Source organism: Meleagris gallopavo, chromosome 7, assembly GCF_000146605.3.
Source record: "Meleagris gallopavo isolate NT-WF06-2002-E0010 breed Aviagen turkey brand Nicholas breeding stock chromosome 7, Turkey_5.1, whole genome shotgun sequence".
NCBI classification, from domain to species: Eukaryota; Metazoa; Chordata; class Aves; order Galliformes; family Phasianidae; genus Meleagris; species Meleagris gallopavo.
In genome coordinates, this window is record NC_015017.2 from 15,800,257 (window position 1) to 15,807,044 (window position 6,788).

General features: G+C 36.2%; 1 long non-coding RNA gene across 1 annotated transcript; it reads left to right on the top strand.

The window, feature by feature from the left end:
- Positions 1-5,002: 5,002 nt before the first annotated feature.
- On the top strand, positions 5,003-6,504 carry LOC104911670. The gene is made up of 2 exons (XR_002116656.1): positions 5,003-5,092; positions 5,584-6,504. It is a non-coding gene; the product is annotated as an uncharacterized LOC104911670 (long non-coding RNA).
- The last annotated feature ends 284 nt before the right edge of the window (positions 6,505-6,788 follow it).

Here is a 6,788-nt window from a genome sequence, read left to right on the forward strand (position 1 = left end):
AAAAAAAATTGCACCCATAGACATCACATCACTGCTTACTGAACATTTCTGGAGACTAAACAGTGGGTATGAGTACAATGAGGCCGTGGTGCATTTCAGCAGTGATGACAGTTCAGTGGGTATCCTCTGTTGGTGCAGATTTTTATGAGCACAACAGGCTGGTTTCTTGTTCATTGCTGGTGAAAATGCATAGCTAATGATGGTGACTGTTGAAAAATACGGTTTGTAGCTGTGCATTTGCTCTGTCAAATAGTATGATTGTGCTCTTTATTTCTGTTGTAGTTTCTGTGGAAATAAATAGGAACCATTATTTTTGGAATGACCTATGTAAATAAATAAATTCCCAGTAAGAGAATGACTGTTTAGTACATACCAACCTTAGGCATATGTTGCAATAAATTTCTATTCAACAAGCCACTTAAACATTTGTCCCACTAAATTTAACTCCTCATCTATGTGGGGCAAACAGGGTATTTTACACTTGGGTAAACAGTTTCCCTCAGCGGGATTTTGGTTCTTGATTGTGGCTACTTGAAGTAGTAGCACTGCGAATGGCAACAATAATACTAATTTTTGTCATTAATTATGGTCACACTGCAGAAAATACATTTGAAAAATGCCTTTCCTTTTCCAAGTTTTGTACAATTTATTGTGTTTTCTCCTGAAAAACTTCTGCCTTTACCTTTGAGGTCTTTGCTTCTGCTCTGATTTTAATAGGCATCTGTTTTTATGCAGATTGCAGATTATTGATAATTTTTCAGCGTTTGTCTGATGCTGATTACTTTAGCAACTTGCCTTCTGTATTTGCAATCTTGCTGCTAATAATGTTACAGATCATTTAATGACAATAATAATGAAAGCAACTGTGTCACTTTCATTGTCTGTACTACCAGTATACATGGATGAATAGAGGCTGCTGTGATAATTTTGGAAGAGCTCAACAACCCATGGTGAGTGTGAAGTTTAACCTATCACGTGCGGCAGCTTTTTGTAATAGTCTAGCACTCTTCCATTGTCTAATACTGAGTCCATTGCTCACTGAGAGAAAAAGAAGGATTTTCATACTTGTTGGAGGTTTATCTTTAGATTCTATTAACCCTTCATTTGGATAGGAGAAAATTAGTACAAAGAAAATAGTTCAAAGATACAGTTTTTACTCCAATTGTCACTTATTTGAACATTGTGTTATTGCCAAAAAATGAAATGCATCACTTTACAAAGCTGATTATGCAGCACGTGAAAATTTGGGATAAGTTTGATTATGGTGATTAACATGCATGGCACTGCATCTCAATACAAAATGTATCAAGCCTGGATTGTTTATTTTATTGTTGTTGTTCTCATGATGGTATGCAATTTTAGAGCAAAATCACCCTCTCTCAATAAGATTTCAGTGTCTTTTCTTAGCCTCTATCCTAGTTCATATTTTCAAGATATATGAAATGTTAATTTATGTGTGCAATACCTTTGTTACATACACTTCATAAAGAGCAATCAGGCTCTTAGTATACATGGAAACTAATTTTCTCATAGTTAGGCTTTTGAGCTTTGTGTAAGTTTAACACTACAGAGTTTCATTGAAAGACCTTCAATTAACCCTGCCTCAGTACACGCACGCACAGAGTTGTGCCTTGAGTTTGCATCTGAACAACCTTTACTCCAAATGAAAGGCAAATGAGTTGGAACTGTCTGATTCTACTTCTTTTTTGCTTTCCTAAAAGTCTTGTAATGCTGTGGGTTTTGTGAAAAACCTGGCTTGATATATATGTGGAGCCTTTTGAGAAACTAGGCAAGAATCCAGAGTATAATGTAAAGCATAATTACCAGGGTGTTTCTGATTGGTTTGAGTTTCATTTCAAATATTGGTATGTATTTTTGATGAAAGCATATCAATCGAACGATACTGTGGAAAAGCTCCCTGCCAGTCTTAACTTCCACAGATCTAATCTAGCTAGACGTCAGCAAAGCTTTTTCATATCTTACTGTAAGTGTTATGAAAAAAAACCCACAAAACCTGAAAGAATTAGTAAAAGGACTGTAGGTTACCAAAGAAACTAGATTTTAGCAGGGAGCTTGGACTAGATGATCTTCAGAGAGGTCCCTTCCAAAACAACTGCAATTCTGTAATTCTGTGAATGCAAGAAAGGAAAATCATTAGGTTGAAGGGAGTCTAGTAACTGAAATCCTCAAACCCTCATCTTGTTTAGTACTGTCTGTTGCACTAGTCATTATGACTATCAGGGTAAATAATGCTTTTGAAATGTGTTAACATTATGAAGGTAGAAAGGATGCCAATAAAGAAAGAGGATCCAGATACTATGCAGAATTTAGTGAGTGACCTTGAGGTCCTGCAGTGATGAAAACAGAAGGTCGTGCATGCCAGAACTAATATAAAATACTGAGCCCTGTCAGTATTTAGCAGTAAGAAAGAAGAAAAATATCCTGAGTGTTTTGGTCAATTGTCATATTAGTACAGAAGCTGATTTGGCACTAACATGCCTTAGACAAAGTATTTGAAATAGAAATAGCAAAGCATTAACAATCCTATGTAAAGCTTGTATAGTTCTTTTTTGTTATTTCCAATATATTTTTCTATTCACCTGTTTTAAAGAATTCAAACTGAAGTGTGCAGAGACCATCTGAACTGGAAAGCTTCTCAAGCTTCTCATGTAGAAGAGAGTAAGATTTTTGACATTTTTTCACATAATAAGCTAGAGACTATGACTATTCACTGTAAATTCCTCAGGAGAGAGAACCTGTAGGAATGATGTGAGATTAAGGGCATGGTGGGAAAAGAACAAAGTATGTACAAATAAATTCAGGCTGGAAATTAGAAGAAAAACATTCATTTTTAGAGTTATGATAGGCTATCCTATATTGAGTGATGAGAAACCTGCCTATGTAAGCAAAGATAAGCACAGAGCTATATCAATGGAAGAAATTATTCAAGGTGGCAACTGTTGACAGGACTCTGATAGCCTGTGACGGAGCTGATGACTCAACTGAATCCTGACAAGGCTTACACGTGCCTTCCTCCACAGTTGAGTGTTATGCTGTGAATGACTTGTGGACTTTCACATAAGCAGACAAGGAGAGATGTGAAAAGGGATATTCCTGCTACAGATTCATTCTTTCTAGAATTTTGTGCTTCAAAAATGAATCAGAATAGATGGACAAAGCTACATGTTTCTATATAAACTGTAAGTTTATTTCATTGGGAAAAGTATAAGTTTCAGAAAAATTATAAATATTTTTCTCTTGTCAGTTAAGTGAGTAGAGTTTCCTTAAAAAAATGAATAAATGAACACCTAAATCTGTTATAGGCCAGAATATGTTGTAGTTACTCAACACACACAGATATGAGAGAACTGACACTGCCTGATATATTCTTGTCGTTAAGTGATGCTCTGTGTTTCAGGGCTGTAGTGCTCATTAAGTCTCAATGTTTAAATGGGGAAGAACACACTGCATGGCAGTATATATATAAGGAGTGGTGAGCTGTATTCCTTTTTCTCCATAGCACAGTTAAGCTCTGGCACATGTCCACTGATGTACAAGAAAGGTGAACTGCCAGGATGTTGCGGCTCAGTAGGAATACCTAGTGTCAAATCTTGTAACACAGAATGTATTAGAGGCTAATAAACAGCCATTAACCAGCCAGCTTTCAGATTTACCAATTACCACAATGTTCTAGGCCATGGACCTGCTTGCTGTTGCTGACAACACTGCATTAATGAATCTCAAGCTTTAACCTCCTTGAATTCATGAATAACAATTTGAATCCTTGTAACTTGATTACTATGAAGTGGAAACTTTAGTTGAGTCTAAACATTGGCTATGAGGTTGAGACGAGAGAAAGACAACCCTACTCCATCACTAGTTATTTAAACTTATATGAAACCAAGCACCTGTCACAGTGATAAATGGGTTTTCTTGTTATCTTGCTGTCTGTATCATCTTCCAGTCTGTTTCCAATCAAACACCTAGACAACACTTTGAAAACTAAGGTACCATGTCTTCATTTTATTTCTTTTCCAGGGAAATGGGTAAAGGTCACAAGATGCTTATAAATGTGATTGATTTTATTTTAGTCGCTCAGAACACAGATTAATTTACTTGTATATGCAATGTAAAGTCTTATTTTCGTCATAGAAGAGAATTTCTTTCCTTGTTTACTTATTTTCAAGTTCAAGCCACAGCCACCTCAAATCAAGACTTGTCCCAATGGGTTGAACAAATAAAAGTTCCTTTTCACAGCATAGAGTGAAAGTAAATCAATTTTTGAATGTTTTATTTTTGATCAAAATCTTAGCCTTAAAATCATGAGAGTGTCCTCAGCAACTATTATGTGAAAAGACCCTTTCCTACAATGCCAATGCATCTTCTGCCCAATGTGAATATTTTTAGATTACTCTTCTGTTCAAAATGTTTAGTTCTAGGCCTCCTGTATGTCAGAAGCAGAAAAGATCAAGAAAGAAAAGAACATCTATAACAAAAACAGACACACACACACACACACACACACACACAAACAAAAAAGAAAACAAAAAAAAATCTACCAGCAACAATATTTGAAAACATTAGACTTGGAAGAATTATCTGTTCTGCAATAAGCAAGTTGTCTGAATAAGAAGTGACTTTGGTCACTTCTGAATGTAGAAGCTATGCACAAGTTGTCACTTGGTATCAGTTTGAATGAAGAAAACTGTCTCATCCTGACCTATCTGACAGCTTTAGGATTAGTTCTATAATACTTCAAAGTATTTTTATTCTTTTACAGATTCAGTGCCGTACATCCAACATAATTACAGCGAACTTCCATTCTCTTTTGCTGGACTCTGGACTTAAAATACAAATTTGAATGTTATGAATTTTATTATCAGTGTCACAGAATGTGAACATAGAGTAAACCCTCCAGAGATCACAATAGTACTTTCTCTTTCTTTTAAGATGTAACTGGAGATGGACGTGCTAATTATACTTTTTTCTCCTTCATAGAAAACCTGAAGTAAGGAGAATAATTGGATTCTTTCAGTTCCTGCCTCTATCAGTTGCTATTCTGTGCCTCTTCTCTCCCTGCAGTGTGACACAGGTATGAGACCATAAGGGTCTTCATCTTCTGAAATTGTTTCCTTGTAAAAGAAAGCATACACACGCACATTAATTGATCATGAAGCAAGAGGTGAGAGAGAGAAGGATTCTGCATGCCAGTTAACAGCTCTCTCTTCTTTTGGGAGAAAGGAAGGCTGTTCTTTAGAAGAAGCCTTAGCACTTGGTTCTGTATTTTATTTGATGGTAAAAGTTTGTCCTGGGAGAAGAGAATGGAGGGACTCTTTCTGTATGGACAAGAAGGTTGTTTGCATATTGCCAGTAAAGCTATTCAGGAGTCTGGCCCTCAGAACCAAAAGTGCTGAAATAGAGCCAGGCTCTCTCTGCTTTCTATCCTTGCCTGCCAAGAGCAGATCCCACAGTTATGCTGTACTCTGTGAAAGCAGGAGGCAATCACAGAGAAGTCAAAAGATGAGATGAGGATGTGTGGAAAAACACAGTAATTGTTAAAATGTTTCACTGTATCTTTTCCAGGAGATGTGAATTTGAGTCATGGCAGAACATAGGAAAAAAACTGAAGCCATTGTTGGAGTGAATGCTCGCTTGCTAAGCTACTGTATATCCAGGGGAAGTATGTGATACTTCCTCCTCCATGTGTTCTTGGAAAGAAAGGATTTAGGTGTGTCAAGCTCTACAAAAAAAGAGTGGCTAAACTAATTTCTCAGGAGCAGGTTTCAGGGTAAAGTCTGACAAGAGTAGATTTAAGATGGATTTTTCTTCTGCGATTGCGTACTGATTAAGTTGAAGCCGCTCCTCCTCAACTTTCTTTGTCTGCTTTGGATACCATCTAAGCGTCTCAGTTTTGCTCAAGTCCCCTGCAAGGGTTCAAGACCAGGTTCCTGCTAGTGAAATATAGCAATGCCCATTAGGTCATTAGCGAAATTCTCTACTTTTGTATGAACCGTGTGATTTATGAAGTTGCATAAGTCAATACAAGGAATAGAAATGCTTTTAGTTATTTCCTCAGGTTACCCTTTCTCTTGTATCAATGGCTAGGCAGTCCATCATAACCATGAATCTTTGGATTCAGAAATGGAACTTAGCTGGAAACGTGTATGGTTTTGCTTTTATTTAAGTTGAATGTCATCCTTTCTTTAGAGAAGATGAGATGAGAAAGGAAAGTACAACTTATCCACTGTATTGACATTTGGGTTTGGGAAGTATAAAAATATGTGAGCTGCACATACTATTAATATTAATAATGTTAAAAAAGAATTTTCTCACTCGGGCTTTGTGTTAATCTTACATGATTCAACTCCTGGTTGCATAATGAAGATCTTACATATTTAATAAGCGAATTGAAGTAGGTCCAAATGAGTGAACAACATAGTGCTGTAAAGAAGAAACAGGGATGGGGAAATTCTTGTCAGATGAGGTTGCTGGGGAAAAAAAAAAGACCGATCTATTGACATTTTTATGTCTCTTATCAAATGTCATTGTGAATTGAAAGTGGAATGTCTGGGGAAAAAAAAAAAAAAAGCTGCACCAATTTCTGTATAACCTGATGAATGTACTTCCATTGTTTCCAAGAAATCATTAAAAAGGTCATTGCTCTATGTATGAAAATACCATGGCAGTTGCTCTATTGCTCTTTCAATTTAGAATAAGCACTTGAATGTCATCAAAGAGAAATAGTTGATATTCTGTAATTAAAAGTAGATTTTGATTTATAGTGGGGA